The sequence below is a fragment of the Haematobia irritans genome, chromosome 3 (assembly GCF_050003625.1).
Source record: "Haematobia irritans isolate KBUSLIRL chromosome 3, ASM5000362v1, whole genome shotgun sequence".
NCBI lineage: Eukaryota > Metazoa > Arthropoda > Insecta > Diptera > Muscidae > Haematobia > Haematobia irritans.
The window spans coordinates 115,985,418-116,012,196 of NC_134399.1; the positions used below are offsets into that span (position 1 = coordinate 115,985,418).

Sequence of the window (26,779 nt, forward strand, 5' to 3'; positions counted from 1 at the left end):
AATATTCATAAAATATTGTTTTAATTATGTTAGGTTAGCTCCTAAGTTGACATTTTTATTTGTTTTAGCCAAAATAAAACATGTTTTAGTGTAATCGAGATTCAAAAATAGCAGCAAATGTTTGCTATTTCAGCAAACAGTGACTGCTGTCCCTTTTTCAGCAGACTTTCTGCTGTTTTAGCAGACTTTTCTGCTGTCCCTGTGTACTAACAAATTTCTTTGGGTGTAGGGAAGTCTACAAATAATTACGAACCGATATAAACTTTTGCGCGGTAATTGGAGATCCAGAATTGTGATATGGAGTTCGCTTTTTGGAGGCTACACGCTCACAAAAAATCGCTTCTGTAACATATACTCCCAAACATATTTTGCTTCAATCATATACATTTTTGGGTATTGCCCAAACATTTATATGTTTGATCTCTTCCAATATATAATATGTTTGAAAGCATATTGGTCTAAACAATATATGTTTGGGTAGTCTAAGTTCCAAACATTTTGTATTTTTGCATCAAAATTCAATAATGTTGTCTTCCAAAAAACAATATGTTATTATGTGAACATATAATATGTTTGGAAGCATTTTGCACCCAAAAATATTATATGCTTAAAAAAATTCTCCCAAACAATATTGTGCTCAAAATTTTATTTATTTATTTATTTATATATTTACAATCATAATGAATTATGAAAATAAACAGGTAATATAGGTGCTAACAACATAGGTTTTCGACCCGAATGCTCAAAATTTTGTTTCTGCCCAATTGTATATTCCCCCACATCTTTCTCACTTCCACGAGATTTTTTAGTTCTTAGCACCTTTTTCTGTAATACAAACATTGTAGAAGAAATTATCCAATTGTATGATTTTTTTTATTTTAATTTTACCTTTTGCCGGACGGGGATTCGAACAGCGGACCACACAGTTTGTAAGGATCAAAGAAGTAGCTGATCAATTGCCCAAGGAAAAATAAAATTTTAATTGTGTAATAACAAGCAACAACCACCAACTTAATTCAATATCGCTCCCTGTTAAATAGCGCTCCAAGCTACTAAACACATATATGTTTATAGGCTATTTTTAAATTATTATATGTTTGCATCCAAGCATATTATATTTACAAACATTTTATGTCCCAAACATAATATGTTCTAACATATTAACATATATGTCCCAAACATGTTATGCTAGTTTATGAACATTATATGCTTGCACTCAAAAATATTGTGTTTAAAAAATTGTGTTCCAAACATATAATGTTTATAGCCAAACATATGAAAAACAGTCTTTTTCATCCGTGTATATACAATTATGAACCGATATGGACCAACTTTTGTGTGATTGGGGATCGGTTTATCTGGGGGATAAAAAATTGAAATTTGTTCCACAAACATTTCTTTTAAAGCGTAACCCGGAATCCCACATCAAGTTTTTTCCACTTCCGATGCAGTCCTTTTGGACACGTCCACAAAATCGCATTTTAAAGGGCATCCCGGGATGCCCTATCGATTTTCTTTCACTTTCGATGCAATCCTTTTGGACAAGTCTTATAAAGTACTGAATTAGGCCGTAGAAAAATCAATAAAAAGTAAAAAAAAAAATTATAAAAAAAAATATAAAAGTCATCCTCGTTGGGATTTGAACCTGTGTCGTTTGACTTTTTCACTTCCATGCAAGTTCTTTTGAGAAGGTTTTGCAAATTACGATAATTTTTAATTTTTTTTTTTTGATTGATTTGATGATTGATTTTTTATGGAAAAATATATTTATACAAAAATATATGCCGACAAAAAAAAAAAAATAAAAACGATGTATAACATAAAAAAATAATTTTTTAGAAAAATATTTAATAAAAAAAATTCCGCGGGTGAGATTTCAAACAGCGTTCTTTATTTTTTCATTCATAATAATAAAGAACATCTTAGGAAGTAGTTAGAATGTCATGCCGTGGTGTCATATTATGTTCATGTCACAAACATTTGAATTGACATTTTGATGCATCGTTTTCAATGGCTGAGAGTGCTAAGGCGTTCTGTTATGGTGCCAACAGACCCAGGTTCAGCCACCGGTGGAAGCCAAGAAGTTTTTCAAATTTTTAAAAATTGGATAATAAAAAAATAAAAGTGTAACAAAAAATAATGATAAAAATCAAAAGTGAAATTGGAAAAAATTTAGTTTTTTAAATTTCTTCATCCAAATGAACTTCCAAGGCACAACTTCTAAAGCAATGCAAAAGATCCAAAAATAGAGTACTTCTGTCGTATGACAAGCCCGTGTAAAATTCATTGGAGATGATCCAAGTTTGCACTATTTCTGGATCACAAATTGGGGATCCAAACTACTTTTTTGGGAGCTCTTTTTTTTGCTGGGATATAACTAAAGACCGATATGAACTACGTGTGACATGATTGTTAGCGGCCATATACTAGGACAATTTACCAAATCTCACCGAATCAGATGAATTTTGCTCCTCCAAGAGGCTTCGGAGGTCAAATCTATGAATCGGTTTATATGGGGACTATATATAATTATGGAGCGATATGGACTAATTTTTGCATTTTTGTTAGAGATTATATACTAACACCATGCACCAAATTTCAACCAAATCGGATGAAATTTGCTCTTCCAAGAGGCTCCGAAGATCTAATCTGAGGATCGGTTTACATGGGGACTTTATATAATTATGGAGCGATATGAATAAATTTTTGCACAGTTGTTAGAGACTATATAGTAACACCACGTACCAAATTTCAACCAGATCGGATGGATTTTGCTCCTCCAAGAGTCTCCGGAGGTCAAATCTGGGGATCGGTTTCTATGGGGGCTATATATCATTATGGACCAATATAAACCAAGTTTTGCATTGTTGTTATAGACCCTATACTAACACCTCGTACCAAATTTTAATCGGATCGGATGAATTTTGCTCCTCCAAGAGGCTTCGGAGTTCAAATCTGGGGATCGGTTTATATGGAGACTATATATAAATATGGGCCGATATGGACCAATTGTTACATGGGTGTTAGAGGTCATATACTAACACCACGTACCAAATTTCAACCAGATCTGGGGCCAAATCACCGCATTCGTCATCGAGTTCAGTTTCGTACAGAGAAACATTTCGATCGTAGTAAATTTTTGGATCACCACATTCGATCGTAATTTATTTTATCTACTACTGTTTTTTTTACATTACTGTAAACATATGGTAATAAGAAATTGGAAGCGAAAGAGAAATTCAAAATAAGTTTTTATGATCAAATTATGTTACATCAATAACATCAATAACAACTACTTGTGTCAAGTTTCAAGTCGATAGCTTATTTCGTTCGGAAGTTAGCGTGATTTCAACTTTTTTCGTGATCATACACTCCAAAAAAAGTGAACCATATATTTCATTAAAAGCTTATTAAATTCTCATGTTAGTTCATGGAATTATTATGTTTTAAGTTAACTTAAATAAAGCAGAGGAAAAAAATTATACACAAATGGATTATCTAAATTCTGTCTCCCACAAAATAGTTCAGAATTCCTTAATATTTGTAAATTTTACCAATAATGCGCCCATCATGAACTTCGTATGGTACTAAAGACATTTTGAAATTTTGAACTCAAATTACATTACTGTAAACATATGGTAATAAGAAATTGGAAGCGAAAGAGAAATTCAAAATAAGTTTTTATGATCAAATTATGTTATTTCTGAGAAATTTATATTGTTTATGAATCCAAGTGTTTTTTCTTCGTTTTCGTACAAAGTGGCATTAATAAGGAAAAATATTCGTGACAAAAGCAGACCTTTAGCATTGCCTAAAGTGGAGTGATTCTATTTTGAAGTGAGTGCTTTTAACTAAATGTGTTTTTGACATCTGTCAAAAAAAGCTTTTAAATATGTTCGAAAAAATAAGTTTTTTTTGAAGCGGCTACTTTCCCTAAATGCAACTAATATTATATTTTCTTAAATGTATTTTGCCAAAATGGAATGATACTTACATTTTCACCAACTTTTTGTTTCTTTTTGTTTACCTTTTTTCCTCTCTAAAATCACTACATACTTCTTTTTCGATGGCATGCTACCTATTGTGTTCAACTTCGAGTAGAAACAATTCGATAACGAATGCGGTGATCCGCGTAAACTACATTACGATGACGAAGTACTCGATTTCGACTGCGGTGATTTGGCCCCTGATCGGAAATTTGCTTCTCCTAGAGCTTCTGCAAGCCAAATCTCGGAGTTGGTTTATATGGGGTCTATAGGTAAACGTGGTCCGATATGGCCCATTTGCAATACCATCCGACCTACATCAATAACAAGTCGATAGCTTGTTTAGTTTGGAACCTAGCGTGATTTCCACAGACGGACAGCCGGACACTCGGACGAACATAGCTAGATCGATCGAATTTCACCACGACCCAGTATATATACTTTATTGGATCTTAGATTAATATTTAGATGTGTTATAAACGTAATGACAAAGTTAATATACCCCCTATCATATGGTGGAGGGTATAAAAATATTTTCATGCAAAGAATTCAAACGATCATACAGATCGTAAGTGTTACCAATCATACAGATTGGTAACACTTCGTGGCGGCTAATCCCTGTTGAAACTTTTATAGCCTAAAGTCAGTGCCCTTTTATGAAATGACCTTTACAACGTACTGCTTGCTACTACACATGTTAATATTATCTATTATCATTTACATATATGGCGAATCTAGACAAATTTGTGAGAATTATTTATCCATTTAAACCGAGTAAACAATTAAATTACTTCAAATACGCTTTTTCTGTGAATATATCATATAATTGGAAATGTTCGCGTGTTCTAGTTGCACTTGAATACAATTACACAGACACAAATGCAAATAATTGTGTGTGTGTAAAAATCGAAGAAAATTAATGATAAAAAAAACAATGTAGGAAATCGCACGAAGATCATTGCTCATCACAGATCATTACAACGAATGCTGATGAAATTGCTATGAGGTGTTTATTTTCTTGGGGTCATATCGTAAATTTGCAATATCAGCTACCGATTAACTTTTTGTAGTAAACAAATAATAATAATAATTATAATATAAGAACAAGTATATACGGCCGTAAGTTCGGCCAGGCCGAAGCTTATTTACCCTCCACCATAGATTGCGTAGAAACTTCTTCTGAACACTGCCATCCACAATCGAATTACTTGGGTAGCGGTAACGCTAGCCGATGGCAAGGTATCTTAAAACCTCCTAACACCGTCTTCTAAATTGTAAGTAAGTCCATACTTAGTATATATTAAATTAACAAAATTTTCTATTGAAATAAAATGTTGACAAAATTTTCTACAGAAATAAAATTTTGACAACATTTTCTATAGAAATTAAGTTTTGACAAAATTTTCTATAGAAATGAAATTTTAACAAAATTTTCTATAGAAATAAAATTTTGACAAATCTGGAGAACGGTTTATATGGGGGCTATATATAATTATTGACCGATATGGACCAATTCTGGCATGGTTGTTAGAGACCATATACTAACACCATGTTCCAAATTTCATGGGTATCGGATGAAATTTGCTTCTCTTAGAGGCTCCGAAAGCCAAATCTGGGGATCGGTTTATATGGGGGCTATATATAATTATGAACCAATTTTTGCATGGTTGTTAGGGACCATATACCACAACAATGTACCAAATTTCAGCCGGATCGGATGAAATTTTGCTTCTCTTTGAGGCTCCGCAAGCCAAATCTGCGGATCGGTTTATTTGGGGGCTATAGATAATTATGGACCGATGTGGACCAATTTTTGCATGGTTGTTAGAGACAATGTACCAAATTTCAGCCGGATCGGATGAAATTTGCTTCTCTTTGAGGCTCCGCAAGCCAAATCTGGGGATCGGTTCATACACTAATAGAAAAAGTTTCGTTATATTAACGAAATGTGTCGTTAAAAATCAGCCAACGAAACAAATTCGTTAATACAACGAAATATTTCGTTATTATAACGAATTTTCTATTAATTAACGTAAAGTTTCGTACTATTAACGAATATTTTCATTGTATTAATGAAAATGTTTCGTTATATCAATGAAAAAATTTTCGTTGTCCGAGTTTTTATGAAATTTTCTTTGTGTGTATGGGGGCTATATATCGGTTTATATGGGGGCTATATATAATTATGGGGTTATATATAATAATCGGCGCGACATCTTCGTTTATAATACAGTTTAGTTAAAATTTTCTACAATTAATCAAATTTGTCTAAAATGAACTAAAATTTTCTTTCCTGGTGGGTTCACTGTTTTTTCAGTGTAATACAATATTTTTGACATTGACCTATGATTTTCATTTCGCATTCCAGGGGACTTTTCTAAAAATTTTGTTTATTTTTACAGTTAGTTTGTCACTCTCATTTTATATTCTCTATTCCACAGTTATTTTTGTCTAGGTTCCAAAAAAACGGCCCACTTTAATATACATGTACACATATGAAGAAGTAAGTTCTTCTACGCTCTAAATCACACCACACATTCACCGCAACCGCGAAGTTTTCATTTGAATCACGTAATAAAAACAAAACACATTAAAATTCAAAATTATAATATTAGCCTTTGTATAATAATTTTATTTTTATAATTTGCTAGAAACCCTAGTAGTCATGGACATCTATTTAAATATTGGCTGACTACAGAGAGAAAAAAGTAAACGAACATTTCTATAGCCGATTAAACATTATTTTAATCAATTGATTTTAGTTAAATTTTGTCAAATGTGAGCAAAATTTCATTATTTTAATAAATTTTTGTTTGACATGACTACATATAAGAAAAAAAATTATACAAATGAAGCAGACAATTTTACTAAAGTCGAAATTAGTTCATATTTTTATTAATTGAGTTAATCTTACTTCTAAGATGAGTAAATTTTTCTTAAATTGTGCCGTCTTTGCATAGCCAAGGCATTAAAATTTTTTTTTCAATAAAAAAATTATTTTTGAACCAACAACACAGTCCATTTCGTTTATATCAAGACCACAGTCCTTGTCTGACTTTAAGTCTTTAATAAGCCACATTTTACAGTTTCATAGTAAAAATTTAATATGTAATGATGAACACTTTTTCGGAATCTTCCGAACATATCTGGAATATATATAAAAAACATGTTGGTGTTCAGTAGAAGCAGGGATCGAACCCAGGACCCTCGGTATGCAAAGCGGACGTACCAACCACTGCTCCACGGTGCTCAACTAAATATATGTTTTTCTTAAATAAAGTTTGTTTAATCGGCTCGTGGGCGCCGCAAGCTATGCTATATAAATATAACTTATAACGATAATTATCTATTGATGACAATAACATCTACGTAGCCCAACAGATAGTGTTTTGGCTTACAAACTGTATGGTCCGCGTTCGATTTTCCGTCCAGGTGAAATTTAAAAAAAATTATAAAATCGAATAATTTCTTCTACATTGTTTGTATTACAGAAGCAGGCGCTAAGGACTAAAAAACATCGTGGAAGTGGGAAAGATATAAGGAAAGATGCAATTAAAGGGTGATACGGTCAAAATTTGGTCAATATGAATTTGACTTATTTCTTTCAATTTTGCATTTAAAAAACCTTAACACCCCTCATTTTGAAGGTGTGTGTGTGTGTAGAAAGTTGCTCCTATTTTGATTTTGGAATTCACTCTTCAGTTGTCAAAATGCCGTCCAAGCAAGAAGAGCAGCGTATCTAAATTTTGCTCGCGCATCGCGAAAATCCGAGCTACTCGCACGCAAAGCTGAAAAAATCGCTAAAAGTTGCCAAATCAACCGTTACAAATGTAATTAAAGTGTTTGGGGAACGTTTGTCGACAGCCAGGAAGTCTGGATCGGGGGGGAAATCGAAAACCGGAAGCCGCTGAGACGACAAAGAGAGTTGCCGGTAGTTTCAAGCGAAACCCTAACCTCTCTCTCCGAGATGCCGCAAATAAGCTGGGTGTATCGTCTACAACCGTGCATCGAGCCAAAAAACGAGCCGGACTATCGACTTACAAGAAGGTAGTGACTCCAAATCGCGATGATAAACAAAATACGATGGCCAAAGCGCCATCCCGGAGGCTGTACACGACGATGCTGACGAAGTTTGACTGAGTGGTAATGGACGAAACCTACGTCAAAGCCGACTACAAGCAGCTTCCGGGACAGGAGTTTTATACGGCAAAAGGAAGGGGAAAAGTAGCAGATATTTTCAAGCACATAAAACTGTCAAAGTTCGCAACGAAATATCTGGTTTGGTAAGCCATCTGTACCTGTAGCTTGAAAAGCAGCATTTTCATAGCTTCCGGGACTGTCAACCAAGAAATTTACGTGAAAGAGTGTTTGAATAAACGTCTGCTGCCTTTCCTGAAGAAACACGGTTGTTCCGTACCGTTTTGGCCGGATTTGGCATCTTGCCATTACGGTAAAAAGGCCATGGAGTGGTACGCCGCCAAAAACGTGCAGGTGGTTACCAAGGACAAGAACCCTCCCAACACGCCAGAGCTCCGCCCAATTGAGAAATACTGGGCTATTGTCAAGCGGAACCTAAAGAAGACCAAAAAAACTGCTAAGGACGAGCAGCAGTTCAAGGAAAACTGGCTTTCTGCGGCGAAGAAGGTGGACAAGGTGGCTGTACAAAATCTGATGGCAGGTGTCAAGCGTGAGGCCCGGCAATTCGGATTTGGAAAAGCGAAAGCCTAACTGAATATTTGTCCTGAATTTTATACTAATTGAACTTGAAAAAGAAATTTAATTTGATTTTTTAAATAAACCATTTCACCCATTTACACGCGTTTTCCCTTGACCAAATTTTGACTGTATCACCCTTTAATTGGCTGTTGATAACAGCTACTTAGCCCAACGGATAGTGTGTTGGCTTATAAACTATATGGTCCGCGGTTCAATTGTCCGTCCAGGTGAAATTTAAAATATTTATTAAATCGAATAATTTCTTCTACATTGTTTGTATTACAGAAGTAGATGCAAAGAACTAAGAACAACCGTGAAAGATATAAGGCAAGATGTAATTAGCCAGAAAAGATTTTGTCTTTGAGTTAGTCTTTATGAAATTGTTTTTACATCCTGGAAAAGAATAAACGTTTATCACAAAAAGTATAAACTTTTCTTTCAAATAAACTTTCTTACAGCGAAAAGAAAAAGGATTTTTATTTGTCTAAAATTTTGTTTGGGAGGAAATAATTATGTTTTTTGCGTGTATGTATATCACCGTCAACAACGGAACAATTCTGCCAGCTACTGTCCTTCAAAAATGGATACTCCACCTATAATAGAACCTCCTTGTATAGCTTGAACTACCTGCTTGCTTTTATTACTAACATTTTGTTATGAATCATCTTATAAGTTTTCAAATATGCATCCATTCACGTTTTGTATTCAATAGATATGAACGACACATATGTGTGTAATTCATTACGTACGAATACGTAACGATTATGTTAACAAGCATTACTAGTTTCTTGGCGACGACCTATATCCATTGCACCTACTTCTATAATGCCCATTAATAATTCTGTTGCGTTTTTTTTTTGTTCGAATAACAAAAAATTCTTTATCTTTTATTTATTTTTCTATTTTTATGACTTAATATATACTGTGACTTATTGCATAGCTATCGTTATGGTCTTTTCTCTCTCTCTTTCGCTCACACCATATTAGTTAATTTCAACAATATCTGACTACTGCTGATAAGCCACGCCGGTTGTCAAGATTTTGGCTAAGAATTTTTGTTCTTGTTTTTATTTCAATTTTTTTTTACGAAAATGCAGAGGTGTTTTATAAAAATACCGAAAATGAAAACGAAAAAAATAAAAGTGAAAAAATACTCAGTTTTTTTGTAGAAAATGTTGCATGAGGAGTATGAAGTAAGTGTTCGTGCAGAAAATATCATTCATTTCGAGTGGTGAATGAATCGTGATGGTTACTTGGGATAGCAGATTAATTGGGAGTTTTCAATGCCTTTTTTACCATCTGCTCCAAAAAAGGTTAACGAGTCATTAGTGTGGGGAGAGGATGAGGTTCGACTGTGCTAGTACATATTTAACTTTCTACCTAATGAACCAAATTGGAAACTGGTTGTATTGAAAACAAGTTTTACTTTTGCTAGGTGATGAGATTGTCTTTTGTATATTAAGAACAACGAGGTATAACCAAAATTGGAGAATTTTGTTTAGCGTTTTGTGTAAGATAAGATGTTGTGTGTGTGTGTACATATTCCAAGGGGCCAGCAGATACGTGTGGTATTTATTTACACAAAAAATTGTTTAACGAAAAATTTACTACAACCCAGCAAAAAAAAAATTGGAAGTTCTTCTAAAGGCACAACTTTAAAAGTACTTTCAAAAATGTTCTCCCAAAGATGTTCTTTATTTTAACTGCACAGGAAGATCATTTGAGTCAATTTTTTTACAGCTCTCTTTTTTCACATTTTTAATGGGAATTTAAATTTTTTTTTTTGTTTCAAATAGGTTAAAAACAGATTACGAATTAATAAAATGATACAAATTATTTTTAATTATGGCGAAAAAATGTTAAATCCGTTCCAGAAAACTTGCGAGTTTTTGAAAATAGTTGATGTCAAACGTTCCAGACAAGCGTTAGAATGCATTAAAAATCATAAAAAATTTTAAAATTTATTTATTTGATAAAATATCACATATTTTTTTTAATTCACATCCAAAACACTGAATTCGCACCACACCTTAAGAAGTGAGGCAAATTCAGTGCAACGGCTACTGAAATGGTGGACATCCTTCCTATGATAAGCCCATGTTAAATTCATCGCTTCTGCGTCAATTTTGCACCACTTCCGGATACAAAAAGAACATTTTCATTACTTTTTTGGCGATGCTTTTTTTGCTGGGAAGATAATAGGGCTGTCTAACAAGCCCCATTCACAGGGAAGACCTAAACATTATTATTTTTTATTCCAAAACCCAATGTTATTTCCAATACATAGTTACATATCTTTAGACCTCAAAAAATATGCTCAAAAACAACTTCACTTGGATTTTGATTCTCCACACTCAAAAAAAGTTAACCCATCAGGAAGGAATATTTTGGTTAATTTTAGAAAATATTAATTAAACTGTATTATAAATGCAGATGTCATGCCGAATTCACAAAAATAAGTAAATATTTTTCGACAAACTCAAGAAAAAATATTAGACATAACGATTTTTGTTTTTAATTGTTAAGGAAAATTTCGTAGTTGGAAGGAAAAAAATTTAGTTCATAAATGTATTTAGTACCATAGATGGAAATTCTGAACTATTTTGTGGGAGACACAAATGTGATAAATCTTTATACTTCATTTGTGAAGATTTTTTCGAACGTATTAAAACCTGTTGACCTTAGTAAATTGGAATTTTCTTTCATGTTTGGATAACCAATTTTAAGTCGAATCACTTAACTATAAGGACGAAACGACTTCATTAAAATGTCGACTTTTGTACATGAAAAAAACTTTTGTCGAGGAAAATTTAAATACACTTCAAGTCTTAGAAATTCAGTTAAAAACTATTTTATTGTTTCTATGTTTAAATTATTAAAATTCGAAAGCAAACGTGATATGTTTCATATATCTAAAGTTTATTTTTTGTAAAATGTGCTGCCACGCCCTAACGGCATGGGATGGTAGTTGAGCCGCGGAAGCCCCATTTCCAGATTCGTTCGGCATTGTTACGTCGGGGTCACCAAATTTGTCGAGGAATATTTAAATGCACTATTTGAAGTTTTAGAAGTTAGTTAAAAACTATTTTATTTTTTCTATGTTTAAATTATTAAAATTCGAAAGCAAACGTGATATGTTTCATATATCTAAAGTTTATTTTTTGTAAAGTGTGCTGCCACACTTTATATCAGAGGAATGCGTCTTCTATGCTAAGCAAAATTCTCATTCGTATTTTAAGGACATGAAATATTGGGCCTCATGGCAATATTTTTTTCAATGTGGCCACCAACCGAATTTTGTTTTCTCCAATGAGAAGCTATTTCAAATTGAGAAGTTGCGTGAACAAACAATTTTCGGACAAAATCATTGGAACCGGGCATGCTTATTTTTAGAGTATCCTGTATAAAAAAATATGAAATTTATTCAATAAAATCAATAGGGCTGAATAATTGATGAGCTTTATTTCAGACCCTTATCAACGAATCAAATCAATGATTTGAAATAAAACAAGTAAGGAAACACTGAAAAAACAGTGAACCCACCAGGAAGAAAAATTTCGGTTAATTTTAGAAAATTTTGAATATTTTTAGAAAATTTTAACTAAACAGTATAACAAACACTGGCATCACGCAGGTGTCATAAAAATAAGTAAATATTTTTCGAAAAATTCAAGAAAATTTATTAGACATAATTAAGTTTTTTTACTTGTTAAAGAAAATTTTGTAGTTTGAAGGAAAAAATTGGAGTTCAAAATTGCAAGAATGTCTTTAGTGACATACGAAGTTCATGATGAACGCATTTGTAGTAAAATTTACAAATTTAAAGAAATATTGAACTATTTTGTGGAAGAAACGAATTTAGTTAATCTTTATCCTTCATTTGTGTATATTTTTTTCCTCGGGTTTAGTTAATTTAACTAACGTACACAAAAAATTATTAGAGTAGAGGAAACTTTCTCCAAACATAATAATTCCATGAATTAAACGAAAGTAAAATTGGCTTTAGTGAAATAGAGAGTTCACTTTTGTTGAGTGAAGTTTAAAGTTTGGCGGGGCCGACTATATTATACCCTGCACCACTTTGTAGATCTAAATTTTCGATACCATATCACATCCGTCAAATGTGTTTAGGGCTATATATAAAGGTTTGTCCCAAATACATACATTTAAATATCACTCGATCTGGACAGAATTTGATTGACTTCTACAAAATCTATAGACTCAAAATTTAAGTCGGCTAATGCACTAGGGTGGAACACAATGTTAATAAAAAAATATGGGAAACATTTAAATCTGAAGTAATTTTAAGGAAACTTCGCAAAAGTTTATTTATGATTTATCGCTCGATATATATGTATTAGAAGTTTAGGACAATTAGAGTCATTTTTACAACTTTTCGAAGAAGCAGTGGCGATTTTACAAGGAAAATGTTGGTATTTTGACCATTTTTGTCGAAATCAGAAAAACATATATATGGGAGCTATATCTAAATCTGAACCGATTTCAACCAAATTTGGCACGCTTAGCAACAATGCTAATTCTACTCCCTGTGAAAAATTTCAACTAAATCGGAGTTAAAAATTGGCCTCTGTGGTCATATGAGTGTAAATCGGCCGAAAGCTATATATGGGAGCTATATCTAAATCTGAATCGATTTCAACCAAATTTGGCACGCATAGCTACAATGCTAATTCTACTCCGTGTGCAAAATTTCAACTAAATCGGAGTTAAAAATTGGCGTCTGTGGTCATATGAGTGTAAATCGGGCGAAAGCTATATATGGGAGATATATCTAAATCTGAACCGATTTCAACCAAATTTGGCACGCATAGCTACAATGCTAATTCTACTCCCTGTGCAAAATTTCAACTAAATAGGAGCAAAAATTGGGCTCTGTGGTCATATGAGTGTAAATCGGCCGAAAGCTATATATTGGAGCTATATCTAAATCTGAACCGATTTCAACCAAATTCGGTACGCATAGCTACAATGCTAATTCTACACCCTGTGCAAAATTTCAACCAAATTGGGGTAAAACTCTGGCTTCTGGGACCGCATTAGTCCATATCGGGCGAAATATATATATGGGAACTATATCTAAATCTGAACCGATTTCTTCCAAAATCAATAGGGATCTATTCTGAGCCAAAACACATACTTATGCCAAATTTGAAGTCGATTGGACTAAAACTGCGACCTAGACTTTGATTACAAAAATGTGTTCACGGACAGACGGACATGGCTATATCGACTCAGGAGCCCACCCTGAGCATTTTTGCCAAAGACGCCATGTGTCTATCTCGTCTCCTTCTGGGTGTTGCAAACATATGCACTAACTTATAATACCCTGTTCCACAGTGTGGCGCAGGGTATAAAAATATGAAATTTATTCAATAAAATCAGATCCTTAAAAAAATCAATGATTTGAAATAAAAATACCATTGTAGAGGTCAAAACAAAATGAATTTTCATCAAAAAAAAAGCCATTAATATACAACGTTTGTTACATATGCACGGGGCGGGTTACATAGCTTGTATGCATGTGTTCTTAATAAATGCGAATTATTTGAAAATTGCGTTAATATTTATTTTATTGGCAATTCAATGATTTAACACTATTCGTGGTTTCAAATTTATTCACACATTTTGTATTTGTTTATAGATAGTATGTGCTTTTTGTTTTCTATTGTATATTTAATGTTAATGATTTCAACGAATTACCAAGAATATGGATTTTTTTATTTAACATATTAGGAATTGTTGAGCGGCAATGAAAACATGGGAAGGTCACCCACACGAAATGATTTTATTTGTTTATTTATTTTTTGGAATTTCTTTGGAGGATGTTGCACAGCGAAAATTTTCTTTATTCTATTTTGTGGTTGATGTTTCTTTGTTTATACTCAAAATTCCAAAAAAACACTAAATGCAAAATGGTTCAGCACGTTTGTGATACATTGATGATTGTTTTGGGGAGTTGAAGTAACATACTTGATTTTTTAATGGTTTCAAAATCGCAGTGGAAAATAATTGATTCTCTTTATTGTAAAGAGAACAAAATAGTTATTATTATTATTATTATATATTTACATATTTAATTAGTTTTATTTTTTTTTTTGCTTAATAAAAAATTAATTTTTCTAAAATGAAAAACCAAAAATATTGAACTGTGGACATTGAAACAAATAAGCACGTTTGAGTTGGGTAAGCCGACTTAAATATATTTAAGCTCAGTGAGGCTTATACAAATCAAATGTTATTTAATCAAAGCCAAATGAAATAATTATATTTATAATAATATAAGTTAATTTAATTGAATTTGACATAAGTTAGCTTAATATGCATTAATTTAATTTAAATTTTGTATATATTATATGTGAATTTAATTTAATTTAATTTAATTTAATTTAATTTAATTTAATTTAATTTAATTTAATTTAATTTAATTTAATTTAATTTAATTTAATTTAATTTAATTTAATTTAATTTAATTTAATTTAATTTAATTTAATTTAATTTAATTTAATTTAATTTAATTTAATTTAATTTAATTTAATTTAATTTAATTTAATTTAATTTAATTTAATTTAATTTAATTTAATTTAATTTAATTTAATTTAATTTAATTTAATTTAATTTAATTTAATTTAATTTAATTTAATTTAATTTAATTTAATTTAATTTAATTTAATTTAATTTAATTTAATTTAATTTAATTTAATTTAATTTAATTTAATTTAATTTAATTTAATTTAATTTAATTTAATTTAATTTAATTTAATTTAATTTAATTTAATTTAATTTAATTTAATTTAATTTAATTTAATTTAATTTAATTTAATTTAATTTAATTTAATTTAATTTAATTTAATTTAATTTAATTTAATTTAATTTAATTTAATTTAATTTAATTTAATTTAATTTAATTTAATTTAATTTAATTTAATTTAATTTAATTTAATTTAATTTAATTTAATTTAATTTAATTTAATTTAATTTAATTTAATTTAATTTAATTTAATTTAATTTAATTTAATTTAATTTAATTTAATTTAATTTAATTTAATTTAATTTAATTTAATTTAATTTAATTTAATTTAATTTAATTTAATTTAATTTAATTTAATTTAATTTAATTTAATTTAATTTAATTTAATTTAATTTAATTTAATTTAATTTAATTTAATTTAATTTAATTTAATTTAATTTAATTTAATTTAATTTAATTTAATTTAATTTAATTTAATTTAATTTAATTTAATTTAATTTAATTTAATTTAATTTAATTTAATTTAATTTAATTTAATTTAATTTAATTTAATTTAATTTAATTTAATTTAATTTAATTTAATTTAATTTAATTTAATTTAATTTAATTTAATTTAATTTAATTTAATTTAATTTAATTTAATTTAATTTAATTTAATTTAATTTAATTTAATTTAATTTAATTTAATTTAATTTAATTTAATTTAATTTAATTTAATTTAATTTAATTTAATTTAATTTAATTTAATTTAATTTAATTTAATTTAATTTAATTTAATTTAATTTAATTTAATTTAATTTAATTTAATTTAATTTAATTTAATTTAATTTAATTTAATTTAATTTAATTTAATTTAATTTAATTTAATTTAATTTAATTTAATTTAATTTAATTTAATTTAATTTAATTTAATTTAATTTAATTTAATTTAATTTAATTTAATTTAATTTAATTTAATTTAATTTAATTTAATTTAATTTAATTTAATTTAATTTAATTTAATTTAATTTAATTTAATTTAATTTAATTTAATTTAATTTAATTTAATTTAATTTAATTTAATTTAATTTAATTTAATTTAATTTAATTTAATTTAATTTAATTTAATTTAATTTAATTTAATTTAATTTAATTTAATTTAATTTAATTTAATTTAATTTAATTTAATTTAATTTAATTTAATTTAATTTAATTTAATTTAATTTAATTTAATTTAATTTAATTTAATTTAATTTAATTTAATTTAATTTAATTTAATTTAATTTAATTTAATTTAATTTAATTTAATTTAATTTAATTTAATTTAATTTAATTTAATTTAATTTAATTTAATTTAATTTAATTTAATTTAATTTAATTTAATTTAATTTAATTTAATTTAATTTAATTTAATTTAATTTAATTTAATTTAATTTAATTTAATTTAATTTAATTTAATTTAATTTAATTTAATTTAATTTAATTTAATTTAATTTAATTTAATTTAATTTAATTTAATTTAATTTAATTTAATTTAATTTAATTTAATTTAATTTAATTTAATTTAATTTAATTTAATTTAATTTAAAAAATTGATTCAAATAAAAAAAATAATAGATACTATTAATTTTTGTGATTGTCTTTTGTTGAAACAATTAAATTTTTAATTGAATATTTTTTAAAACTCAATTAAGACTTTAATTGGAAAAACTTTCGTGTAAATAGTTTTCTGTGTTGGATTATTTTAGTTTTTAGGTGTAAAAAATTAGCTATTATTATTATTATTATTTAGGGATATTTCGAATCTGTGAAAAGGGTTGGTCCTAGTTACACTAATTTCTTCCTAATAGTCGTTTCCCAAAGGATGGGAAATTGTAAATCCTAAAGCTATGTGTCGTTTATATTTTGCAAACCATTTCGAATCGAATTCGCCATTAGCTATTCCATGTATAATAGATACGAGTTCTCCATTGACATACGCAATATATAAAAATCATTGAATCAATTGAAGATTTTATTGCGTATTGTTAACCAATGAATTTTAATTTGGTTTGATTTTAGATTTTTTTTCAACCCGTTTCCATAGATCATAGAATCGAGCATCTCCAAATTGATCTTCGTCAAATTACAAATTTATTTTATTTTTTTCCAATATTCCGCCCTTGTTTGCTCTTCTGGTATTTGTGTAAGTTGGTTATGAGAGAAGAGATACTAGGTGATTTTAGATATGTTTGTCATTGCACATTGTCTTCAGACAGACGAAATGTGCTAATCACTTTAGCAATCTATCAGCTAACAAAGGCAGAATTTGTAAAGTTAATAATACACAAACAAATCTTTCAAATTGTTGATTTTAGCTTGGAACTGCGATATATGACGCAAGTTGTAGTAAAAGTCATCAGAGATGTAAATAAACTTCTAAATCAGAAAATGAAGCCGGCGGCTGTCACTAAATTTATACCTACAATGGCGGCTTGACGGCTAAGTCGATATAAATTTGTCTATTCGGCGGTGGAGAATTATCCATTATAAAATCAATTTGAATTTATTCGAATTGTAATGAGTTGAACACAATTTTTTTTTTGTTCCCATAAAGGGTTTAAAACAGGTTATTTTTATTCTAACACGAAAACAATTTTCACCTACATCATCATAGAGTTTTGCTCAGGTTCCACCAGAGATATCTGCCCAATTTGACTTTCACGGATAGTGTTGACTACAATTTACAACCGGTTACTCAGTACTTCGAGCACATTTTGGTGTATAGCCGACACCCCGATATGGTGTCTTGAGCATCTAGATCCCGCAAGTTTTATCCGATTTGCATGAAATGCAAAACGAAGAAATACTGTTGGTCCATAAATAGAAGTGCCGAATATAGTGTGAATCGGTCCTTGTTTTGGTATAGCCATTCCCGACTTTATTTTTTTGGTTCCTAGACATCATAATTTTCATCCAATTTCAGGCAAATTGGAAATCTAAAGGTATTATAGGTCCGTAAACAAGTCTGCCGAATATAATATGTATCGGTCCATGTTTTGATACATATAGGCCGATTTCCCGATTTCACTTCTTGGCCTTCACAAATCACAATTTTTATCCGATTTACATGAAATTAAAAATTTAGATTTATTTTAGGCCCTCAGAGCCACCGTGGTGCAATGGTTAGCATGCCCTCCTTGAATACACAAGGTTCGGGGTTCGATTCCTGCTTCGACCGAACCCCAAAAAGTTTTTTCAGCGGAGGATTATCCCACCTCAGTAATGTTGGTGACATTTCTGGGTGTTTCAAAGCTTCTCAAAGTGATTTCACTGCAATGTGGAACACCGTTCGGACTCGGCTATAAAAAGGAGGTCCCTTGTCATTTAGCACTCGGAGGTCCCTTGTCGAGTAGCACTCGGTTTTCGTGTTGAAATTTTCGTGGTTACTTTATTAAAACAGTTCAATATAAAGCAGATAAATTAATTCAATTGATACGCAGTTTCTTGTTCCTATAGGTTTCAGCAAGACTAAAGGAATATGTTTGTTTTCATTTATAATTTTGATTATTTCTGGAAAAGTAATCGCGAAAAAAGTGGTGGGTACTATGTTCGAAAACCAAACATAGTACCCACCTTTACATGGGAAGCTTAAGAATTCTAAATCTAAAATTTTCTACAGCAATACAATTTTGACAACATTTTTTATAGAAATACAATTTGTACAAAATTTTCTATAAAAATAAAATTTTGGCAAAATTTGCTATAGATATACAATTTGGACAAAATTTTCTATACAAAAAATTTTAACAAAATTTTCCATAGAAATAAAATTTTTACAAAATTTTCTATAAAAAAAAGTTTTGACAAAAATTTCTCTAGAAATAAAATTTTGACAAAATTTTCTCTAGAAATAAAATTTTGACAAAAAATGCTCTAAAAATTAAATGTTGACAAAACTTGCTATGGAAATAAAAAGCAAATTTTCACAAAGTTTGTATTCCATAAAATGGATTATTAAAGAAAAGTAATCGTGAAACAAGTATATACAGCAGTAAGTTCGGCCGGGCCGAATCTTAAATACCCACAACCATGAATTAAATATAATAGTTTCCTTTGAAAACTCTTCGTCGTAGTTGATAATATATAGAATATCAGGGGAGTTTGATGAAACATATTCTCCCAGATCAGATCGCAGATCAGTTCAATCAGAAAAATCCCGAAGAAAAATTTAAAGATTCTACTTACGAAGACTAGATCAGATTGTGGATTTATAAGAACCACTTTTGATTGAGTTTTAGAAGAACCATAAATATTTCGTATAAGTTTGCAAGAAAATGAAGAAATAAGGCCTTGATTTGAAATCTAAAATCTGTAGATTTTTACCGCCAATATTTAAATAATTACGAGAAGTGAAATTTTTCTTCCAGTTTCAAGCATTGATGCCTTACAATTTCAGGCAAATCGGATAAAAACTAAGGTTTCTAGAAACCCAAAACACCTATTTATAGTGCTAAAAAAAAGATACCTCTAAATTTCCAATTTCAGACAAATCGGATAAAAACTACGGTTTCTAAAAGCCAAAGACCGCAACTCAGGGGATCGGTTTATATGGGAGCTATATCAAAACATGGAGCGATACACAAGATTTTCGGCACACCTATTTGTCGTTCTGAAATACCTCTAAATTTCCAATTTCAGGAAAATCTGATTGGAAATACGGTTTCTATACGCCCAAGAAGTAAAATAGGGAGATCGGTCTATATGGGAGCTATATCAAAACATGGACCGGTACACACCATTTTCGGCACACCTATTTGTGGTTCTAAAATACCTCTAAATTTCCAATTTCAGACAAATCGGATAAAAACTACGGTTTCTAGAAGCCAAAGACCCCAAATCGGGGGATCGGTTTATATGGGAGCTATATCAAAACCTGATACAGCCAATCTTCGAACTTGGCCTGCGTGCAGATAATCTGTGCTAAATTTCAGGACGATAGCGCTATTATTGAAGACTGTAGCGTGATTACAACTAGTGTTGCCACACGCTCACAAAAAATCGCTTCTGTAACATATGCTCCCAAACATATTTTGCTTCAAGCATATACATTTTTGGGTATTGCTCAAACATTTATATGTTTGATCTCTTCCAATATATAATATGTTTGAAAGCATATTGGTCTAAACAATATATGTTTGGGTAATCTAAGTTCCAAACATTTTGTATTTTTGCATCCAAATTCAATAATGTTGTCTTCCAAAAAACAATATGTTATTATGTGAACATATAATATGTTTGGAAGCATTTTGCATCCAAAAATATTATATGCTTAAAAAAAATTCTCCCAAACAATATTGTGCTCAAAATTTTATTTATTTATTTATATATTTACAATCATAATGAATTATGAAAATAAACAGGTAATATAGGTGCTAACAACATAGGTTTTCGACCTGAATGCTCAAAATTTTGTTTCTGCCCAATTGTATATTCCCCCACATCTTTCTCACTTCCACGAGATTTTTTAGTTCTTAGCACCTTTTTCTATAATACAAACATTGTAGAAGAAATTATTCAATTGTATGATTTTTTTATTTTAATTTTACCTTTTGCCGGACGGGGATTCGAACAGCGGACCACACAGTTTGTAAGGATCAAAGAAGTAGCAGATCAATTGCCCAAGGAAAAATAAAATGTTAATTTTGTAATAACAAGCAACAACCACCAACTTAATTCAATATCGCTCCCTGTTAAATAGCGCTCCAAGCTACTAAACACATATATGTTTATAAGCTATTTCTAAATTAATATATGTTTGCATCCAAGCATATTATATTTACAAACATTTTATGTCCCAAACATAATATGTTCTAACATATTAACATATATGTCCCAAACATGTTATGCTAGTTTATGAACATTATATGCTTGCACTCAAAAATATTGTGTTTAAAAATTTGTGTTCCAAACATATAATGTTTATAGCCAAACATATGAAAAACAGTCTTTTTCATCCGTGCAGGTGATTTTTGATTCTTCCCCCTAAACCTTATGAAAAAACCCCTAAATTGTTCCAGGCTTTTTTCAAAAACCCCCAAAAAATTTAAGAATGTAAAAAGTACAAAAGGGGTCCCAAATTTCGTGAAAAAATCTTGTAGTGATACACTTTAAAAATTAATTTTAACACAAATATATACTGAAAGAAGAGTTTTCTTTTCTGAGAAACGAAATTTTAGCAAACTAAGTTTTCTTTTGATGCTAAAAAATTTTTTTTGAAGTAAACATAAAAAATAAAATTTACACTTTAAGAAAATACTTTATAACAAAAGAGAATTTCGTTTGTTTAAAATTTCGTACCGGAGGAAATTATTTTTTCTTTGAATGTACACCCTCACAAAAAATCGCTTCTGTAACATATACTCCCAAACATATTTTGCTTCAAGCATATACATTTTTGGGTATTGCCCAAACATTTATATGTTAGGTTTTCGACCTGAATGCTCAAAATTTTGTTTCTGCCCAATTGTATATTCCCCGACATCTTTCTCACTTCCACGAGATTTTTTAGTTCTTAGCACATTTTTCTGTAATACAAACATTGTAGAAGAAATTATTCAATTTTATGATTTTTTTTTATTTTAATTTTACCTTTTGCCGGACGGGGATTCGAACAGCGGACCACACAGTTTGTAAGGATCAAAGAAGTAGCTGATCAATTGCCCAAGGAAAAATAAAATGTTAATTTTGTAATAACAAGCAACAACCACTAACTTAATTCAATATCGCTCCCTGTTAAATAGCGCTCCAAGCTACTAAACGCATATATGTTTATAGGCTATTTCTAAATTAATATATGTTTGCATTCAAGCATATTATATTTACAAACATTTTATGTCCCAAACATAATATGTTCTAACATATTAACATATATGTCCCGAACATGTTATGCTAGTTTATGAACATTATATGCTTGCACTCAAAAATATTGTGTTTAAAAAAAATACTGTTTTTCATATGTTTGGCTATAAACATTATATGTTTGGAACACAAATTTTTAAACACAATATTTTTGAGTGCAAGCATATAATGTTCATAAACTAGCATAACATGTTTGGGACATATATTGTAATATGTTAGAACATATTATGTTTGGGACATAAAATGTTTGTAAATATAATATGCTTGGATGCAAACATATATTAATTTAGAAATAGCCTTTAAACATATATGTGTTTAGTAGCTTGGAGCGCTATTTAACAGGGAGCGATATTGAATTAAGTTGGTGGTTGTTGCTTGTTATTACAAAATTAACATTTTATTTTTCCTTGGGCAATTGATCAGCTACTTCTTTGATCCTTACAAACTGTGTGGTCCGCTGTTCGAATCCCCGTCCGGCAAAAGGTAAAATTAAAATAAAAAAATCATACAATTGAATAATTTCTTCTACAATGTTTGTATTACAGAAAAAGGTGCTAAGAACTAAAAAATCTCGTCGAAGCGAGAAAGATGTGGGGGAATATACAATTAGGCAGAAACAAAATTTTGAGCATTCAGGTCGAAAACCTATGTTGTTAGCACCTATATTACCTGTTTATTTTCATAATTCATTATGATTGTAAATATATAAATAAATAAATAAAATTTTGAGCACAATATTGTTTGGGAGAATTTTTTTTAAGCATATAATATTTTTGGGTGCAAAATGCTTCCAAACATATTATATGTTCACATAATAACATATTGTTTTTTGGAAGACAACATTATTGAATTTGGATGCAAAAATACAAAATGTTTGGAACTTAGACTACCCAAACATATATTGTTTAGACCAATATGCTTTCAAACATATTATATATTGGAAGAGATCAAACATATAAATGTTTGGGCAATACCCAAAAATATATATGCTTGAAGCAAAATATGTTTGGGAGTATATGTTACAGAAGCGATTTTTTGTGAGCGTGTAGTTGAACAGATCTGCATGGGGGAGTATCTGCCATTCTATATACAGTGAAACCTCACAAAAGTGGACGCCTAAATTTTGTCCACATTTGGGAGGTGTCCACTAATGATCATAATATAGCAAAGGTTTTACGAAAATTGTCCACGTACTAGTTTGAGACGTTTCGCTGCATTTTCAAGTAACCCGCTACGACGAAGAGTTTTGAAAGGAAACTATTGTCTTTGAATTATGGTGATGACCCGGGTTGGCATTTTGGTCCGATCCGACTAAAGTTGGTCCAAAAAATTATTAATTTTTAAATTTGGTCGGATCAAATGGTATTTGGTTGATTTTGGTCTATTTTCGTCAAATCGGCATTTTTTCCAAAAAATTTTAATAATATTTTCTATAGAAATAAAATTTTAACAATTTTTTCTATAGAAATAAAATAAAAATTTGACAACATTTTTCGAAGTAAAATTTTGGATAAATTTTAACATTTCAATGATTTTAATGTAATTTGCGAAAATGGTCCGCTGGTACGATTTATGGTCCAATTATGGAAAAAGTTGGTCCAAAATAAAAATTGTGGCAACGCTGGTGATGAACGATTCGATAGACGGACGTTAATCAATCAACCAAATTTAATTTAGAAGGCTTTTTGTAGGATATCGTATATATTGGACTATGCCCGACTTTCCAACATAATTGTTTTTATGTAAACAGTGTACCAACCAGTCTGATGACGGGCACCATGTGATGATGAATTGAGTATGCGATGGGGGATTTTTGCTCTTTTGCGTTCTACGACAAATTATATAGGAAATGTATCTCTCCGCTCATCTTACACTCTTCTCTGTGAATGATTTATCGCACTAAGCCGCCAGTCGGCGGATTGTTTGTTTTTTTTTTCGTATGCGGTACTGTCGCTGCTGTTAAACATCAAATTCACATTGACTAAAAAAAGTGATGCAATTCAATAAAAATGTTTGGTGTTTTTCATCGACCAAATGAATTCAGTCTCATGGTATTCCTAACCAACTCTCGTGCTGCATTAAAAAAAAAAATAAATATTGGGAAAAAGAGAAAATTTGTTTGTCACGCACATGCACACAAAATTACTTTCATTGAATGTGTGACCCACTACATCGAATCGAATTACAATTTTTGTTTTAATTTTTTTACAAATTCATGATTTATTTTAAGAGAATAACCAAAAAACAAACGACGCACATACCATAGAAAAAATGAGTACGATGCTACGACATATGCGTCACACTTTGCTAGGTTTCGCACTTCATTCATTTTTATTCGATTTCATTCCACATCACTTTTCGATATTTTTTCAATGAGTTGTTGTTGTTGCTGTTGTTTTTGTCGTATTTATTTTAACTGATTTCGCAATCACAAGGTTTTGATTTCAATCACAAATATAAAGGGTGATTTGTTAAGAGCTTGATAACTTTTTTAAAAAAAAAAACGCATAAAATTTGCAAAATCTCATCGGTTCTTTGAAATTGAAACGTTAGATTGGTCCATGACATTTACTTTTTGAAGATAATTTCATTTAAATGTTGACCGCGGCTGCGTCTTAGGCGGTCCATTCGGAAAGTCCAATTTTGGGCAACTTTTTCGAGCATTTCGGCCGGAATAGCCCGAATTTCTTCGGAAATGTTGTCTTCCAAAGCTGGAATAGTTGCTGGCTTATTTCTGTAGACTTTAGACTTGACGTAGCCCCACAAAAAATAGTCTAAAGGCGTCAAATCGCATGATCTTGGTGGCCAACTTACCGGTCCATTTCTTGAGATGAATTGTTCTCCGAAGTTTTCCCTCAAAATGGCCATAGAATCGCGAGCTGTGTGGCATGTAGCGCCATCTTGTTGAAACCACATGTCAACCAAGTTCAGTTCTTCCATTTTTGGCAACAAAAAGTTTGTTAGCATCGAACGATAGCGATCGCCATTCACCGTAACGTTGCGTCCAACAGCATCTTTGAAAAAATACGGTCCAATGATTCCACCAGCGTACAAACCACACCAAACAGTGCATTTTTCGGGATGCATGGGCAGTTCTTGAACGGCTTCTGGTTGCTCTTCACTCCAAATGCGGCAATTTTGCTTATTTACGTAGCCATTCAACCAGAAATGAGCCTCATCGCTGAACAAAATTTGTCGATAAAAAAGCGGATTTTCTGCCACTGATTTTGGTAATAAAATTCATTGATTTGCAAGCGTTGCTCGTTAGTAAGTCTATTCATGATGAAATGTCAAAGCATACTGAGCATCTTTCTCTTTGACACCATGTCTGAAATCCCACGTGATCTGTCAAATACTAATGCATGAAAATCCTAACCTCAAAAGAATCACCCTTTATGAACCTCACATTGAACATTCATCTTCATGCATATTTATATCTTTTAATAATTAAAATGATATTGTTGTTGTTTGTTATTTTTTCAATATTGGAAAATTTCTTATTTCTTTAGAAAAATGCATTAAGCAAGGCAAGGGTAGCCTATATATTTCCCCATTGCTGTTGATTGGCGGTAGACCTTACCTGTCGGTGTTTTATTTGTTGGATTTTATACTCTTTCTTTAATTCTCAATTCTCTCTTGTCTCCTTCGTTGTTGTCTTTTCTTATATTTTTCCTTTGAAAGGTATATTTTTTCGGCAATTTTTTTTTATTCGTTTCACTTTGATTTTTCCTTCACCAAATTTTAACCAGCAAAATTTAATGGTTTTATTTTCTTTTATAAAAATTTATTGGTAAATATTTATTTGAGCATTTATTGAGTTGTCAATCGTAACACTAATAGCTCTTCTAGCAATATTAGGTAGTGGTCATAAATAAAAATAATAATGGAACGAATCCGTATGAAAAAAAACCACCCGCACTTATTCGGCGCACTTCTGTACTTCACGGGTATCAGCGAGATACAAGATACAAATGTGTGAGAGTACTTTGTGAAATTTCATTTTGGTTTTGTACGACCATCTCTGACAGTTTGTGGAAGTGTGTGTGTGTGTTTGTTGTTTGTATGAGCGAGGCACTTGGGCGAATACAAAGTGCATAAGATTGTCAGAGAGAGAGAGAGAGAGAGAGAGGAACGTTGGTAGAAAGAATCAGCTATGGGGGTTTCAATGAAATATATTTCACAAAAATATTCCATAAGAACACTTTGGGATAAGGATTGTAAACATGGTAGATTATTTTTGGCTTGAGTGCAAAGAGCCAAAAATAATTTACCAAATTTTTAACAAAATTTTAACAAAAACCTACTAAGTAGAAAATTCTTATTTCGCAGTGTTTTAGCAAAGTTTTGTCAATTTTTTATTTCTATAGAAAAAATTTATTTCTGCGAAAATTTTGTAAAAATTTTATTTCTGCGAAAATTTTGTAGAAAT

At 30.1% G+C, this 26,779-nt stretch overlaps 1 protein-coding gene across 1 annotated transcript in view; it reads right to left on the minus strand.

The window, feature by feature from the left end:
* The window catches only part of MAPk-Ak2 (MAP kinase-activated protein kinase 2), a 54,221-nt gene extending 27,908 nt beyond the window's left edge, over nt 1–26,313 (minus strand). Inside the window, exon 1 of the mRNA XM_075298617.1 lies at nt 25,931–26,313. The gene's annotated coding sequence lies outside the window, so the exon portion shown is untranslated. The remainder of the gene's footprint in view (nt 1–25,930) is intronic.
* Nucleotides 26,314–26,779: the final 466 nt, after the last annotated feature.